The 19,145-nt window shown below is 39.8% G+C and overlaps 1 protein-coding gene across 7 annotated transcripts in view; it reads left to right on the top strand.

The window, feature by feature from the left end:
• The window catches only part of TRAPPC9 (trafficking protein particle complex subunit 9), a 600,540-nt gene that overhangs the window by 328,634 nt on the left and 252,761 nt on the right, over nt 1-19,145 (top strand). The gene's annotated exons all lie outside the window — the stretch shown is intronic.

Here is a 19,145-nt window from a genome sequence, read left to right as displayed (position 1 = left end):
TGGATGCAGTAGTTGGGCAGACTGAATTCCCCTCTTCATGAGCATGAGTGGCACAGGGCACACTTCTTCCATGCAGCAGTGCTAATGTCCTCCAAATCCAGTTCAAGGATAGTAACATTAGCTTGTTTCACATATGCATTTTGCTTCTGGCCTTTGTTTTTGTTTAAAGTTACCATTGTGTTACTTCACCCGGGGGCTGTTAAAGAGCTTTCATTCCTCATTCCAAAGGGCTGTGACTATGCTACAGTGAAGTGCCAAAGATCTTGACCCTTCCCAGATAGCAGATATAGAAATGTATCTCAGTTATATTTATTCCATGTTGGGTCATTGCAGTGGGCTGATTGTCCAGGCACTGGATGTAGGATGCAAAACACATGAGAGAATTCAGATTGTTGGAGAGATTCATGGTAGGATCCTTCAGCCGCTCGTAAATGCTATTAATTGACCCCATTGACACTCTTTGTACTCTTCTGATAACATATGAATTGAAATAACTGCACTGAATTTCCTCACTCATGTATTTCACTGTATCAAACACATCACATGGATTCTAGTTTATCACCCAAGCAGATAACAAAAGCTTTGGCTTCACTTTCAAAGGTCTGTGTGGCTCTCATCTCTAAAGTCAAGCTTTACATCCTCTGCTTTGCTGCCATCCTGCCCCATTTTTTTCAGCTTTTCTTCCTCTTACATGGCCTCTAACATATATATGTTAAAGGCATGTTGTGGCACTCTTTGGCTCACATTTAAGTTCACATAGGTTCCTCGTCAGAACTATTTTGCTTAAACTGAGAGTAAAAAGATTCTTTCCCTTTCCTAAACCTCAGTCAGTCAGACTGTGACTCCATGCAAACCCTATACCAAACCTTACTTGCTTGCACCTCACTTCATTTTGGGTGCCTTGTCCCTCAGCTTTGTATTTCTGTTGTGCTTTTGGTTCCATACAGCTACAGAGGTTTTACAGCTCATTTATAAATCTGCTTCATCCTCATAGTGTTTGCATCAGACATTGTCTTGTTCCAGTAGCAGATGATGTAATTTAATAGGTTGTTTTTTAGTTAAATGGTACTCTTATTGCTAGGAATTAAGTCTAAAATACACTGCATGTGATTTTTCTCCCACTCTTTACAATAATGATCCTAAATTCTTTCAAAAATTGCATTCTGAAAATATAACAATTACCAGGAACTGGAAATACAGTTCTTGACAGAGTTAGGGTTCTTTGATGCTCATTTTCTCTGTTTGTCATCACATATTCTTCATAGCGGAATAAATGCCACCTGGGTTTGCCATAGTTTCTAACATCTCTGGCTTCTTCAGTTTCCACTTCTTCCTCTTCCATACATCAAAAGCAATGCACAAATAAATGCAGTTTATAAATAGAATGAATTGGAGACAGTGGGACTAGGGGAAGAGATTTCATCATTTCTGTGATTTGATTCATTGGTGACGAGTAGATTTTAGCTCAAGAAAAATAATTTTAACAAGTATCTTTGCAATCTCTGCCCATCACTGCCTGCCCCAGGAAATGCATTAATACTTCAGAGCTTTCCTGTGCTCATCTGTGTCTTGCTTTTGGGGGAGTTAATGGAATTTACCCTGTAATTTCATTGAGCAGATATATTGCTTTTCTGTCTTATTTAGGTTACATGAAAGAATTGAGGAAGGAAAAAGCTCTGCAACCTTGTTGAGAACAGAGATTGTTAAAGGCACAAATGTCCTTAGAATCATGTAATAATAATAGTTTGCTTAAAAGAACATGCCAATTATAATGGAACAGTGACACTATTAGATAATGATTTTTGTTTTGTGTGCTTGCACATTAACAAGAGTAGCATTTTTGTGGTTAGTTTTTTGCTTATTTGTTTGTTTCTTCCTTTTTTCCTTTAGAGTAACCCAACAGGAGAGGCATAAGTAGAAAATAATTTTCAGAAATATACTATAGGGAGATGGAAACATCACAATTAACTCTATGTGTAAAACAGGTTTTAATGTGGCTGACCACAGGGATGAATTTAAATCAAACTTTCAGATAAGATTTAAGCATGAATATAGGAGAAACAAATATTTTTTGTATAGGTAACAAAGCCAAAGTAGACCATCTGGTTTATCTCCTATGCAGATTTATCAACTGTGTTGTCTTCCTGACCTTCCATGTTGCCTGTTTGTCTGTTTAGAGCAGCCTTTTGTTTGAAGACATATTTTCTGTGGATATTAGGTGGGGTTTACGTTTGTATGTTCATATAATTTAAGCTTCCATAGAGCTGTAGACATTTTGGTAAACCCATGGTGGTCATCTGCACCATTCTTCTATTCAGAGGGAGGTTGTTGCCAGCAGTAGGTCAGGTGAGATGTCACATGTCTAACAGAGTGTTAAAAGCCTCCCTGGAAGTTCCTACACCTTGATCTCCATCCTTCCAAATACCAAACTCTGATGCTTTTAAAGAGTTGTTGGATGATTTGTTCTCCAACTGTTAACCACTGATTGCTGAGTTTAATGACAGCCTGTATGAGGCCAGCTTTGTTATTTGAATTTGAGCATTTCAGCTCTTGGAAGGCCATACAGTATCTACCAGGCACGAAGTAATAAACATTAAATGTCTCTACTGCCAAGATTGGAGCACTAGCAAGGAATTGATATAGCAGAGAGAGAACACGATCATTTGAAGAAACAAGTCAGGTCCTATATTACAAAAGAAGGGAGAAAATAAATTCAAAGCTCATCCTTGCAAAAGATAGTCATATCAAAGGCCATCCAGTGAGACTTTGAAAGGCTTGTGACGTGAGCCCGTGCAAACCTCTTGAAGTTTAACAAAGCCAAGTGCAAAGTGCTGCACCTGGGTCACAGCAATCCCAAGCACAAATAGAAGCTGGGCAGAGACTGGATGCAGCCCTGAGAAGGACTTGAGGGTGTTGGGTGATGAGAAGCTACACATGACCCAGCGTGCACTCACAGCACAAAACCCACCTGTGTCCTGGGCTACACCAAAGGAAATGTGAGCAGCAGGTCGAGGGAGGGGATTCTCCCCCTGTACTCTGATCTCATGAGACCCCCACTGCGGCTCTGTAGCAGCAACACAAGAGGGATGCTGAGCTGTTGGAACAAGCGCAGAGGAGGCCACAGAGGTGCTGCGAGGGCTGGAGCAGCTCTGCTCTGGAGCAAGGCTAAGAGAGCTGGGCTGGGGCAGCCTGGAGAAGAGAAGGCTCCTTACGGGGAGACCTGAGAGCAGCTCCAGTGCTTAAAGGGGCTCCAGGAAACCTGGAGAGGGGCTTTGGACAGGGGCCTGTAGGGACAGGACAAGGGGAATGGCTTTAACCTGCCAGAGGGGAGATTGAGATGAGATATAAGGAAGAAATTCTTTACTGTGAAGGTAGTGAGACACTGGCACAAGTTGCCCAGAGAAGCTGTGGCTGCCCCATCCCTGACAGTGTTCAAGGCCAAGCTGGACAGGGCTTAGAGCAGCCTTCTCTAGTGGAAGGTGCCCCTGCCTATTCTATGAAATTGGAAAAGGAGTTTGAGTAATCTATCACTCATTTCCAAAAATAATTTAAAATATGAGATTTATTTTCTTCTTAATACTTTCTCTCCAGTTTTTTTTTTTCCCCCACCGTGCAGTAACCAATGGCTAGTACATTAGTATAAAGCAAAGTCACCTTTTTTTTCACACAAAACTACTTTCTCTTGACCTGATTTTGCTCTCTAGCCCTGTTTTTCTCACTGTAAGTAACCATCCAGACTGCATCTTCTGAGAAATATTTGCTCATCTATGTAGTAAGACCTGGATAGTGGCAGTCAGTTGCCACTTTTAGAGTCTTCCATAACGGAAGGGCTATATGGAATCATAGAATCAACTAGGTTGGAAAAGACCTTTAAGATCATCAAATCCAACTTTAACCCCAGGACTGCCAAGTCCACCGCTAAACCGTGTCAGAAAATATCTCAAGAATAGTCATAGAATATCTCAAGTCATGTCATAGAATATCTCAAGTTGGAAGGGACCCATAAGGATCTTCAAGCCCAACTCTCTGCTCCTAGCAGGACTATCTAAAACTAAACCATATAACTTAGAGCATCGTCCAGATGCTCTTTGAACTCTTGACAGGCTTGGTGCTGTGACCACTCCCAGGTATAACTTTAGTAATCATTTGTAATAGTCAGGATGGGGATGAAAGTCAAGTCTGGCCTTGACTCTCTTGAAAGCAGAGTGTGATGGCTCCGAGAGGAGATGCAGCACAGTTGTATGTGGAGGTATTGAGGACTGATTGTTGAAGCAGTTATTTTCAAGTAGCAGTATGGGGCTATCTGACATTTGGGTTGCATGTATGAGAAAGCAGCTGGTTTTTGTCAGGGTAACATACACCAGGATTACTAGCAAATTGTGTTTGTATTAGTTCAACTTTCTTGGCTGTTGGTGGATTGCACATTTTCGCACTTACCCTGAAAGGGAGGAAAACTTCCCGCTTTTAACTCTAACAAGTTATCAGCATCCTGTTGATTTGGAAGGCGTATACTTTGAAGGCTGAATTCTGTCCATTGTGCAGTGCTGCCTGCTCCCCCCTGGCCAACCGCGAGCTGACTGAGATGCTTGTAGGTCATTGCAGTGGTCTTTTGAAAGCTAGCCACAGGCTGTGGTTAGAGAAATCAGTTTTCCTCTAGCAATAGGTAACAAAGTGAAATACCTCTTGCAAAAGCCCTCTGTGATCTGTAATCATTCTGCTTGTCTGAGCTCCTGGTTTTGCTGTTCTGGAAGCGGGAGACAGCACTTGAGATTTTAATTTTGTGCTATCAGGAGAGCACAGTCTGAACCGATGTGACCAAAATGAAAAATTATTATAAACTTGCAACCACTGGGCAGGTACCAAAAAGAAGCAATTGTTAACATTTCCAGATTGTTTTATATTTGGAATCTGAATAAACTAAATCCAGGATGAAGGATTGCAGCAAACCTTTCAGATAGAACATTGCAACATTGGTTTTTGAGGAGATAAAGAAACTGTATTTCTGATAAGGTTTGCACATAAAGCCCATGAATCCTTATGCCATTGCAGATGAAAGCTCAGTTTATAAGGAAAAAAGGTAATGTAAAAGCCACTTCTTTATGTCACAGACTTTAGAGAGCAAAACATTTTCGTAGCCATAATATGCTCAAAGCGCTACATGTGCAATTTATTAATTGTCTTGAAGCTGGAGAAGATTAATCTGTGCAACATCTGACTGTGCCCAACGCATTGGACAGACGTCAGAGTTTTCCACTGACTTCATTTCTCCCTTGTCTGTACTTTTGATGTTTTCATTTCCTTTAATGTAAACCATCTGAATTTCCTGACTTTCTAATATTTGGAAGTCATTTGGTTTATTACTTTTCAAATTACCGGTTACCAAACTGTGCCTTTAGGCTTCACTTTGACTTAGCTTTTATTTGCAAGCTTGTAGTGTATTATGGTGCAACCTTACGGTATATAAGCTTCAACTTTCAGCAAAAACTGTAAGCTTTTAATTGCAAACATGTTACTCAACACTGAGAGTGAAAAATTAGAGTACTGCTTCAGCTTGCACTGCAATATTATGAAAAATTGATGAGACTAATGGATGAGAAAAAAATAGGTATTGACGATTACCTCTTTGTCAGATTTCCCCCGGAAAATCTCCTTGTTTTGCATGCTTTTCAAAGGAAGAATAAAAATGTCTTGTTTTCTCCCTAGTCTGTATCATTTAATCATTGCTTGTTGTGTACCGGCTCGTAGAATATCAGTTACAGTTCAATAGCTTTTGTCTAGAGCTCATTATCTGTAATTGAATGTATGCACCAAGCTGAATATGTTTGTTTGTAACTTGATAATTAAACTGCTGCAGGCACTTATTCTGGGAGAAGGGAGGAGAGGAGAGAGACAGCCTGTTATCCCACAAAGACTGCTCTGGCCTGATGTGGGAAATGTGTTTGAGGGTGATCAGAGTTCACCTCCCAGCATTTACAACCAACCTTTAAATCTCACTGGGGTTACATTTGTTTGTTCATTAGTCTCCAAGCAAATTGGGCACTGAGGAAAACGGGCTTCATCTTTCTTTTCATAGATTGTGTTGGCCCAAAACTTGCTTAAGAAAAGTGGCTTAAGGTAAGACTGATGCTGCCCAATTTTTACCACTGGAACTCCTAATTTTACTCTAACCTGTGTGTTAAGTAATGATTTCACTAGTTCTTAGGTAAAATGGGTAGGATATGCAGCAGCACCTTTCTGTTGTTACAGCTGATACCGAAGTATGTGGAGCTTCCTTTGGGGGAAGGAAAAATTGCTAACAGCAAGTTTAATGGGAGTATATTACATTTTCATATGTCTTGGTGATGAAAATGAGAGCCTACTGACGTCTGGTAGCCATGGTTGCTAACATTTCAGGAAGCACAAAAGCAGGGATGAACGTAAAAGTCTTTCTTTTTCAGTTCCTGTGAGGTTTTGAATAAATCAGACATATAGTGGCACCTTAATTTTTACTAAATATATCTTGGTTTGCTAATGTTTTCTCAGAGCAGACCTGAGATGACATTGTAGAACAGAACTGCTTTGTTTTTGCTCTAGTTACCCTTACGCGTTTTTAAAGTAGAGCATGTTCAGTTGAAGTTTTAGTTTCTGTCAAGTGTAAGAGCTGGTACTACATTATGTCCCATTAAACATGTTTTAAAAATAAGTCCAGATCCTGGGAGGAAAATCACTGCATTCACTGATTGACTCTCAAGGTAACAAAACAGGGAAAATTAAAATGCCTCTGGAAGAGCTATGACGCTGCAATGTCCTGGTCACTGCCTCTTATTCTCACAAAGTACTGAAGGGCATGTTTAATGTTTGTGCCTGAGTTGCCCTTCTGAAGCCAGTGGGACCAGAGGTTTTATGAACCTGAAAAGGAAAAGATGCTATGGCTTTTCAGGGGAGTGTAGTGCATGATTTGGGTCTTTCTGTTGCTGAATTTGAAGGCAGCCATATACTCAGGTATGCAGCGTATGCAAGAGAATAAACCAAGGAATAAATTTCTATCACTTGGTTAAAGATCTTTATAAACTCCTTGCTGAATGTTACCAGGTTTGCTTTAGCAAGTAGTCAACCTTAATAGTATCCTTGTAAATATTATAATGTAGCAGAGGTGAGTATTTTAACACAGCAACATGAGTAGTGAAATCTCACTGCCAAGTAGGATTTTTAGCCTAGAATTTATGGTAAGTGCATGTATAAATATGAACATACACAAAGGTGCACCACATTTTGTACCTTAAGGCAGGGTTTATTACCTAGGTTTAGTTTATGTACTGCTTTGTTTGGGGAAATTTGAGGTGTTAGATACACTCAGAGTTGTATGAGCTCTTACCTTTGTTATCTTCTGGGCACTGAAGCTATCTGTGGTGATAGCTTTGGTCCTCCCAAATTTTAATGGCAGGACTGCTTTCTGCCTGTTTTCTTTGATAACTATTGTTTGGTGATGTTATTCTTGTGCCTTGATGTAGGATCACAGCTCAGGGAGGATTGTTTTGAATCTTACCAGCTTGTCTTGGTATTTATTTTAGGTTTTGAGAAAAAATGTACCCAAAGCCATACTTAACGCATCGTCACAGACATGAATGCAAAGAACAATTGTATGAGGCTGCAGAAGGTGTGTGGTTTAGTATCATCACCTTTTTCTGACACTTCTATTAGAGACCCAAAAATAGTTTTGCATTTTTAATGCCATATTCTAGATTTAATGCCATATTCTAGAATAAAGTGGAATATAAGGGAGAAATAAATAGCTGCCTCTAACTTCACTTTCTTCCCTCAAAGCCATGTATGTTGAGTCTCTGCCTGGTACCATGTTTGAAAGACCGTTAAAATAATCCATTTGATATGATACTCTAAAATCTTTTTTTAATTCTGAAAGGTTGCCTTAATGCAGAAAAAGGAACTTAATGTGTAAATGATTAAAGCTTCTGAATTCATAGAATCTGAATATGGCAGATTTTTTCCTGTGATGACCACTGCATCAACTGCTGTAAGTTATTCATGGACCTAGGAAGATGTTTTCACCACAGGGATTTACCACCCTCACTTCATTCTGTAATGTACTTGCTTACTTTCCATGGAATAATATCAGTTAGAAAAAGGAGGATCTCCGGGGGTTCTCTTATCCACCCTTTGCCTGTATAAATTCACCGCATCTGTATTTCCTCAAACTTGTTTTTCCTTCTTATTGAAGTATTTTTCAGTAAGTGTCTCTGTATCTTGTGGCATTCTACGGTTCTAATATTCCCTATGTGTTAAAATAGTTTTGAAGGTTACTTCTCTGTTCATTTCATCATAACGTTAAAGTCTGTGGTTTTGCTGTTTAAATATTCTTTTGTCCTTGGAAATGGGCATCAGTTATGATTTATTTGTGGGTGGAAGGATCTTAGGAGTAAGTCTGTAGTGGATTTATTTTGCCCATTTGAATACAGTGAAAATAATTCACTGAGGGATTGCTGAATGCTGAGAAAAAGAGAAAAAGGTAATTAAACCTTTTGAATATTTCCTCTCTTTGCACAAGGATATTCTTTTAGAAGCAAAGGTAAAATGATACAGTATGAAAAGCATCCCACTCAAACACAACCGTATCTAAATTGAGAGTCAACAGTAGAAATGTGTGTGAAGACCTGTATTATCTCTTTGTCTATACATGTATACACCTGTGTGTATTTGTAGCTGTATAATTCATGTGTCCACTTTCCCAGTCTGATTTCTGATCCTATGCCTTACGTTTATCCTTTATCACACACCATTATTTAAATGCCAGCATACACTGTAAGTTATATATGGTGATCTCTGATGTTGTGGTAACAAATCATTGGAGCAGCTACATTTAGCATCATCTATTGTCTTAGATTGTAAAACTCCAAGAGTATTCCTGAGCAGTGCTGTCCATTGTGTTTTGTTGTTAGCTTGGTAAGACATTGGGGTGGTGATGCTGCCTTTGGGGTAGATTTTATTATTGAAGAGACTTGCTTTGTGCTCTCCATTTGAGAAGGAAGCAGAGCATGCCACAGCTGCAGCCTTTCAACCTGGGACAGCTCTGACAAATGCCCACAGTACACAAAGAAAGCGAGTGATAGATTTTCTGAATTACATGCTTTGAGTCCACAAGGCAGCAATCTCAGACAAATTATCAGACAAAATGCTTGACCAGTTGGCTCATAGGCATCTCGTACCGAATATTTGTACGAAACCTGTCTTTTTTTAGTTATATTTTTTTTCCTTTTGCCTAAACATAGGCACTAGTTTGGTATTCTTACTAACAGGGCTCATAGCTATTGCTGAGAATTTACCTGCTCCCTATAATGGTATAAGCAACTGAAATAGGATTTCTTGCCATGCCTCCATTTTGCTTAAGTCGCAGGTAGGTATTAAGTGCTTGCAAACATAAACTCTAGCAGCAGTTGGGCCAGTTTTTAGTTTTCATATTAACACTGAATAATAATGGGACTTAGACTTAACTTGATGATGCCTGGATGAGCATTTTTGGCTTGAATACTTGACTGTGATTTCTACAGTGACTGCTGGTGATAAACCCACCATCACCACCCCTGAAAAGAGCCCAAATGAACAACAAGAAAATCGTGCCTTATTTGGGCCAGTTTTGTCATGAACTGTTCAAAGGCCAATTTGTGTTTCTTGCAGTGGATTATGGAGAGTGAGCAGAATCAGGGGCTCCAATGTGATCTGTTTGAATGGATGGTGCAGTCTGGGGTGTGACTGGTTTAGTGTGTGGTGTCCCTGCCCATGACAAGGGTTGGAACTGGATAATCTTAATGTCCTTTCCAACCCAAAATGTTCTATGATTCTATGAACAGTGTTTTGAAATGGAAGAGCAATTTCCAAATCCTCTAAGCAAATTGGGGTTCCTCCTCAACTTCTGACAAACTGCTAGTGTTTGTCTACATTTGGATGGCTTTGGTAGGTTTGCAGAGTTTACAGTACGTTTTCTAATCCATTTGCAGCAACTGTCTGGATTTCTCTTCTTGCTTGAAATGCAAATGTTAAGATGTATTTGTTGCCAACTGACAGAAAGCAAGAAAAATTATTTTAGGAGAAAGAAATCAAGCGAGAAAGCATAGCCATTCATTATTTAAGTGACAGTGTTTCATGGCAGTTTTGTCTTGAAATAACTGTCTGGTTTTGTAAATTGCGCAGCACTGATTTTTCAGTAGCCAAAACTCTTTGTCACTCACTCAAAAGCCTTTGTGATGCATGCATTGATATCTCAGTAACAGGAACAGATAGCTGGCAAATAGTATTAACCAGTAGTATGTTCCAATGAGGGTACTGAATTGATATTTTGCTTTGGTAAATGCATGTTGGTATCCAAGCAATTTGGCAACCCTTTAGATTTGACCCGAGAAGATAACTAGAAGAGGATTTTTTGTCTGTTCCCACCTTTTGTATCCTAGAGTCATCTTTCCCATCCTGCCCTTCCACCCAGAAATGTGGAATTGAGAGCTTATTCCCCGCCAGTGCCAAGAAGTAAGTTTGTTGGCTCTTTCTCTTTCATTAGGATGACTATACAAAATGGACATTCTTCGTGAGGATCAGTCTGAGCTGAGGTTACAGGATATGCCAGTTTTTGAGGCTGCCAAGATGTTTCAGGAGAAGTTAAGAAGTGCCTGTGTTGTACATTCAGTATTTTTTCTTTGCCATCTGCCTGAAAGAAGTACGTTTAAATTGATTCAAATCAGGGAGAAATTGCAGTAATTGTTTCCAAATGCCCCATTTTGTGCTGAATCAGTTGCTTTAAAGATATGGTCTTTTACAAAAGATGTTTGGCTCCCCCCGCTTTTTATTACTACACAAATATTTAATGGGGATTCTTAACATTCTATCAGTATTATTTAAAGTTAGGTTTAATTTTTCATTAGGAGACCATCAGAGAGCTAGTGATATACACAAAATGTGTTGGTTCTCCCCAAGCTACTGGTATTAGAGAAGAGTTAGTATCTGAATATTGTTACAACATACCTACACACAGCCATCTAGACACTGCTTTTGCCTGGGCTTTGAGGGAAAATGTCTGACTTTCAAAGACACTTTTAGGTAACAAAATAATTGCCTTAGGATTCCAGTCATTTTCCCTTCAGAGATGAATTTCTTTTGCTATTCGCAGAGGAAACTTTTATATTGTTCATAACTCAGTTGTTTCATGATATGTGTGACTTCTTTTTCCTCGGTCTTTTGGCTTATAGCAAGTTGCCCTCTGTGTTATTAGTGAACTCTCAGCGACAGTAATCTCTGTATCTGTTATGATATGGATGAGCCCTACAATAGCACTCATAAAAGCTCTCATAAACACTTACTATGTGAGTGTAAAGGGCTCCAGGCAAGAGCTTGTTTAAAAGGGGTGCTGTATTTCTCATGTGCTGCTTTTCAGACTCTCAGTTCAGGAGTGGTTTACTGGAATTAAGTTGATTTTATATCTGTCATTAACAAAAATTCCCATTGGTGATTCTGCTTTAAAAGTCCCTTGGAGAGGGACTTTTTACAAGGGCCTGTAGGGACAGGACAAGGGGGAATGACTTTAAACTGATAGAGAGTAGATTTATATTAGTGGTTAGGAAGAAATTCTTCCCTGTGAGGGTGCTGATGCGCTAGCACAGGGTGCAAGGCCAGGTTGGACAGGGCTTGGAGCAATCTGCTCTAGTGAAAGGTGTCCCTGCCCATGGCAGGGGGTTGGAACTGGATGAGCTTTAAGGTCCCTTCCACCCCAAACCGTTCTGTGATTTCAATAATTTAAGGTCAGAAGGGAGAAAAAGCTGTGTTAGAGCCCTCAGTTACCTATGGAATCATAGAATAGTTAGGGTCGGAAAGGACCTTAAGATCATCCAGTTCCAACAGCCCTGCCATGGGCAGGGACACCTCGCACTAAACCATGCCACCCAAGGCTCTGTCAAGACTGGCCTTGAGCTCTGCCAGGGATGGAGCATTCACAACTTCCTTGGGCAACCCATTCCAGTGCCTCACCAACCTCACAGTAAAGAACCTCCTTATATCCAACCTGAACTTCCCCTGTTTAAGTTTGAACCCGTTACCTCTTGTCCTACCACTAGTCTCTAATGAATAATGTCCTACCACTACACTCCCTATGATAATGATAATGCTTGGTGTACACTTACACAGTCGTTATTCATCACTGTTCCCTGTAAAACCAGCCTCATTTTAATGGCTTATCATAGACATTTAGTAGAAGAATGTGCTTTGACTCAGTTCTTGAGAAAAAGGAACTGAAGCTGTTGCTCTCTTGGCCCTTCCTGGAATCTGGGTGGGGGAGCTGCCTCCACTTGCTGTGCAATGCTGGAGCAGCGCTGGAGTATTTACCCATGGAAGGTGATAATAAATAGGGGTTTGTACTGCACATTCAGGTCTTGAGCAGAGCAACGCTTTATGTTGGCTTCAAGAAATATTATAATAATAAAATTTAGCTACCATGTTTGTTATATTTCTTCATAGTGTTATGCTGAAGTATAAATAAAGAAGTAAGCACACTGAAGAAAGGGGAGGAGATGGTTGTGAGGCAGAGCCCACACTGGTACTGTTTGTACCCAGCACCTAAAATTACGTCTGTGTCATTAGTGGGGTTTCTAGGTATGGTTACCATTCAAAAAAGAAATCAAATAACCTTTGCTGGTCAGTATCTCAGTGTTATTAAATCAATGATTCATGACTACACAACAAAAACCTATTGTTGTCTGTGGACAAGTGGGCTGCATTTTGGACCTAAAAAGGGAAATTAAATTCATGAATTAGTGATGATATCCACTTTTGTGCTGTTTTTTCTCCTTTTCTTTGCCCTGATGCTGAGATTGTGTTATGAGCATCTTACACAGATGCATCAGAAAGCACCTGGTGCTGCAGCTTAACAAAGTGAATATTTAATGTTCCACAACAACATGCGACTAGGGCAGGCAATGGAATAAAAGAATCAGTCCATTATTGGCAGAGATTATACAGACAAAATACATTTCCTTCTTGCAGTGGGAAGCAAAAACGCCAGACCTCTTAGTAAAATGAATGTGCAGAGCTAAGATCACTGTTGAATGAGATTATGCTCTCATCCATTTAATAATGATGCAGTTGTAGGTTTTCTCCCTACCTTCTCTTGTAACTTTAAATATTTAGTGCTGAGCAAATTTTGCTTGTGTTTAAATGGGTTTATTTAATTTTTTTTTCTCTAAATAAGCTATAAATTTATGTAATCTGAGTATCTCATCTCACAACAGGCTAAACATATTTTCTAGTCAGCTTGTGATTTCAGTGTGTCTTCTTACTGCAGAGGCTACAGAGAAGAGCCTTTTTAGGACAGCGTATGAAAATTGAATTTAAAGAGAGCATTTTGCTTTAATTTGCTGGCTCAATTTGTTTAAATAGGCGGTAATCTTGTATTTGTCCTGGTGAGACCTTGGACAGGGAGTATATTTGGGCTTCATTCTTGATGCTGTAGAATATAGCACTTGTGATAATAACTGCTGGTTAAACTGATATGTTCATGTATTTTTACTCTGACTGATTTTGGGCTTATGTATTATTTGTGTTTGATTGCAGGTTGCCTATTCCTTTTCTTTCTGGCTGGGCTATGGAATGATAAATGACTCTTTTCTCTTTACTTCCTTATTCCCCTCTGTTCTCAGCCACCTCCCCAAGAGATCAGCTCCAATCTCAGCACTGTGTGACAGTTAGCAGTTGTGACAGGCTAGCCTATTTTTGGAAGTCTGTCCCCACTCTTTCCCTGCTGGAAAAGAAAAGCAAGTTATCTTTAAAATTTAATCCATCTGGAAGAGAAGGAGAAAGCTTTACGAGGCGCTTGGTGCTAGGGCAGCAGTTCTGCTAATTATTTGTTCAGCTTGTGTCATGGGATGGGAGACGTTTGTACTTTGCTTGGCATTGATCACCTGCCCTTAAGCTCTGCAAAAGCCCTTCTGTTCTGTGTGGAAAAAGCAGCAGACTAAAATACAGCATGGAGCTGCATGGATGTTGTCCAGTCATGTCTTATATTTCACACATTTCTGAGTGGCTTCTGCAAAACCAGAAATACTGCTGCTTGTCTCCAGGGAACAGAAAGAGAAGTTCAGAATTTGGCAGTTAGGGTGGAAAGATATCTTTTTTTTTTTTTCTCATTTATTTTGCCTCTTCTTTAGACTCTGCAGGCTCTACAAGTAGTAAAATATACGTGTTAAACTGTACTCTCAGTGGGGTAACATCTGTAATGACGTTTCACATGAAGAACTAACTGCTGTGTGCTTAGTAATTACATCTCTTATTTTGGTATGGTCTCCTAATCAAACTGCTATATCTCTGTATTGCAAACCCAGCCTGAATAAGGCAGATGTAGTCCTGGAACTTTCTCGGGGTTATCAATTACAGAATATAAAGCAAATGCTAATTTATGGTAAGGAAAGTATGGCAGTGTATGACAACAGTTATGTTGTCAATGGACAGTTTATATTGTGTCAAGAAAGCAAGAATTTCAAGTATGTGAAGCTAAGACCAAAATGGCTTTTAAATCCTTGTTCTGTGTTGTTGGTGTCCCTAAGGCTCAGGAGCACGCTGAACGGATCTCCCGAAGTGCTATTGTTTTGTTTTCTCATAGGTGGTTATTATTGGAACTTTAAAAATAGACTCTGCTGTCTGTCTTATCTATTCTTTTAATCTTGTTCTAGATGGTTCTCTTTATTTCCTTATATATGATGTGATACCTCTGTGCCTACACTTTATATACCTGTCATTACTAGAATATCAGAACACCTTTCCCTGGAAAGTCAGTGCTGAGTCATCTTCAGAAGATGCTCATCTTCCCCACCTCTTGCTATATAAGAAATTAAGTATTCAAAATGCCATTGATATATGTGCCACAAAGGAAGTTGGGAGCAGATGGTCACTCAGGGCTTATCCTGTATTTTTGAGGAACTCTGTGGAAGCTGCATCGTTTCAGGCTTCTGACCCACAAGGCACAGATTTATGATGTTAGTTGGCTGATGAGACAAATGCCATAAAAATCTCCAGAACAAAGTACCTTTGGAGGCAGGACTAATCACAGTGCTCTGTTTACAGAGGTAACATTTCTTCAATGTGGCTTTTCCTTTGTGTTCTTTTAAAGATCATGATAATTCTATATGGCTGTTTCTGTCCCCTGTGCCAGCGGAAGCCCAAAATAAACATAGGCTTCTCTGGGTGGAATGGGTTGAATTGAAAGTGAGGCAGTACATCAATTTACAGCTATGGCAAAATGTGTATTGATTCCTCTACTACTTTTTCTTCTCCTTTCTGCCTCCCAAATAAATGCATATGTTGCACATTTTAATCCTTCAGGGTTAAGACCTTCTTGAGGAATATAGCTCACCTGATAATATTCTCACCTAAAGGCTGTTTTTGAATTATTGCTTTATAATAACTTCACACATCTCTCTCATCAATGCCTTTCTTACCAGAAGATGCCCATGAGTGTGCAGGTACACACACCACGTTTATACTGTATCATATCAACCAGTGGAATGCATGTGCATGCTGCATAAATGCAGACTGACATGGCCAGTGAACCAGCCCCACGTGTTTGCACATCTTTGTTGTGCACTGTACATGATCAGTGGCATAAACTACATGGGTATTCTCTGGATTTTGGGGTCATAGTATCATACCAGTTAGATGTTCTGATAGAACAGAATTCCATTGTGGCAGATAAAGAAAGGGAGAGGAGAAGAAGATTTAAGGGTGATTTTTGGTACATATAGAGTCATATAATTGTAGAATGTTTGGGTTGGAAGGGACCTTAAAGCTCATCCAGTTCCAATGCTCTGCACATGCAGGGACACCTTCCACTAGAGCAGGTTGCTCCAAGCCCGGTCCAACCTGGCCTTGAACACTGCCAGGGATGGGACAGCCACAGCTTCTCTGGGGACCCTGTGCCAACGCCTCACCACCCTCACAGGGAAGAATTTCTTCCTTATATCCAGTCTAAATCTCCTCTGTTTTAAGTTTGAACCCATTACCCCTTGTACTATCACTACCATCCTTGATGAATAGAAATGGATATATGTATGTGTGTGTGTTGGTATGTATATATTACCTGTTATTTCCCATGGTAGATCTGTCTGGGGCATCTTCAATTGGGTGTTGTATTCCTTCTGCATGTCTTTGTACATGAAGGGAAAATGTTTCCTTAATTCTACCACTCATCTCCTTTACAGAATGTAAGCATAATTAGTCCTGTGAATTGATGATTACTCTTTCATATCCATCACCTCTAGGATGCAGCATTCTTAAGATATTTATTTAAGTACATGTGAACCAGCAAAGTAATGAATGAACTGTGCTTCTGGACTTTGTCTTTTCATATGCTAAGTAGTAATAGTTAATCAGCATTGGTATGTGGCGCAACATCAGATAATCAGACCAAAAACATCCATCTGCTTCTCTTGAAGTGAATCATCGTTCCAGCATTCTTACTCAATATCTTCAGTAGGAGGAAAATGAAACAAACTTCTTTTAGCCTAAAAAGTGTTTGCTTTATTCCAAATGAATATCAAAGAGGAGGAGAAAAAGAAGTGAAGTGATACAGGAAAGTATTTTTATAAGGCTGGATGATGTGTAGCATTATCTCTATGTCCTTTGGATCAGTGTATCAGAAACGAATGTGTTTCTCCACACTCTGGCTTGCTTGGGCGCGTGGGGAAATGTCTGCCCCTTGAAATAGACTTAATTACTTGAAGTAGCTCTTAATTTATACCTTGTGTGATTGGCTCCAGTCACCTAAGCTTTCCAGTTTGTATACTTTATTTTTCTAGGGAAAATATGAATCAATTTAATGTAATTGTGTGTATTTCAGTTAATAGCTTTCTGTGCACAGTGATCAAAAAATCATTCCTTCCTTTTTGGCTGTATGTGTAGATTTTATCTTTTTATCTGCTTTCCCTCCAAACATGTGGTCAAAATGGTCTGAATTTCCTTAATGAGTTCTGTAGCCACAAAATGTCATGACAAATTTCCAGTCAGTCCAGATTTGGACACATAGAACAAGTCCTGGGAAGTTGCTCTGAACTATTTCCAAGTTTAAACTGTTGTCCTCCACTTATATAAAAATCATTGAGGCAAAGGGTTTTACATTCACTGATCTGCAGTTGCTTTGAGATTAAATGCTATTTGTACTGTGTTTTTTCCTGTGGTCACTGTTCTTTTTTATTTCTTACATAATTATTTAAGACAAATGATGAAAATAGTCCTTCTTCTGTGTTACTAAATGCCCAATTAAAACTATAAACTGCAAGAAGTTACAACAAGTAACACTTTATATGTAGTCATGTTGGTGTTGTGATAGCTGTAACAAAAATGTAACCTGGTTTTTAGCCTTTTTTGAGGGTGCTTGATTTTGTTCAGCATGAATTTGTGCTCTAAGGTTGTATTTGCCAGGTTGTAGCACAAGTGGTGTGAAAGGGGCACTTTGCCCAGCAGCTCCTGATGTACCTAGTCCAATTCTTATGCCTCACAGGATTGATTGACAGCCAAATGGAGTGTCCCAAACAATCTCCTGAGTTGTTCCTGCTATAGAAGTGTTAAGATTGTACATAAGACATCAATAGTCAGTAGAAACTTTTCCGTGTAAGTGATTATGAAGAACAGGCTTTTGTATGTCATTAAGACTGGAGAGAGGTTTTGTGTCTAGTCAGGGTATATCAGTAGACCCATGTGGAGTACTGCATTCAGCTCTGGGGCCCCCCAAAAAGGGACATGGGCCTTTTGGAGCAAGTCCAGAGGAGGCCATGAAGGTGATCAGAGGGCTGGGACATCTATCATATGGAGACAGGCTGAGAGAGTTGGGGATTTTCAGCCTGGAGAAGGTTTTGGGGAGACCTTAGAGCAGCTCCAGTGCCCAAAGGGGCTACGAGAAAGCTGTAGAGGGGCTTTTTACAAGGGCAGATAGGGATAGGACAAGAGGGAATGGCTTTAAACTGGAAGAGGGGAGATTTAGATTAGACATTAGGAAGAAATTCTTTATTGTGAAGGTAGTGAGATGCTGGCACAGGGTGCCCAGGGAAGCTGTGGCTGCCACATCGCTGGCAGTGTTCAAGGCCCGGTTGGATGGGGCTTGGAGCAACCTGCTCTAGTGGAAGGTGTCCCTGCCCATGGCAAGGATTTGGAACTGGGTGATCCATAAGGTCCCTTCCAACCCAAACCATTCTGTGATTCTATGATTCCATGAAATAATGCATGTGCTGGTGTGGTCATAGGAGACCACAATCAGCTGGAATAAATAACTGAGCAAAAGGGATTTGAGGAGTCTCCTGACAAGCTCACACAACCTTCAAAGGGAAGTTTGGGAAATGTTGGAAAAAAAAGAAGCAAAGTAGAAGGAAAAAAGAGGCAAAGTATTTGTGTAAGGATGTAAGTTTGAGTTGTATATTTTGTGTCCCATGCAAATAGATGTGTGATGTGTGTCTGCAGTCAACTGAGGATGTGTAACTATCACTTGGAGTAGGTGAGAAAGTATATCCAAAGCATCTGGCAGATGTTGTTTCCTCATCTCCTTCACACCTCCCTTGGTCTCCAGCAGTGTCTCTTATTGGGGTTCCTGCACTGTGTCTTGCCAGAACTAGTGCAGGTCTGTGCTCTGGTGTTTCCACTACTTGGAGCCTGAATCAGAGTTCACAGTGCATTGGAAAATATAGAGGGTTAATTCCCTTTTTGCCCTAAGCTTGCTATTTCTATCCACAGGCATGTTAATCTGGTTTTAGTGTTAAACACTTACCAGTCCTTCTGTTCTTCTTTTGTCTCATTTAGATATAATGCATATTTTTTGCATTTTTTCCCCAAATTCTTCTATTTCAGGAGCTTTCCAAGGGCTAGTTATGCATATGATTGTAATTCTGCAAATCACAGAAATTCTGAAGCATGCAAATTGAAGTGCTTCCATATGGCCACTCAGCTTTAGCGATTTGGTAATCGATAGAGGAAGGGGTCTAGATGGATTTTGTATTACTTTTCTTCCTATACGAACTGTTCCTATATACTGTTGCATGATTGTCCTCATCTCCATGACTTTGTCATCATCATGCTTTGCTCTGGCACTTATCTGGTTGTAAAAAATGCTTCTTTATAGATTTGGTTGTTATACTTAC

Source organism: Lathamus discolor, chromosome 2 (assembly GCF_037157495.1).
Source record: "Lathamus discolor isolate bLatDis1 chromosome 2, bLatDis1.hap1, whole genome shotgun sequence".
NCBI classification, from domain to species: Eukaryota; Metazoa; Chordata; class Aves; order Psittaciformes; family Psittacidae; genus Lathamus; species Lathamus discolor.
This window is presented reverse-complemented; position numbering and strand designations above follow the sequence as displayed.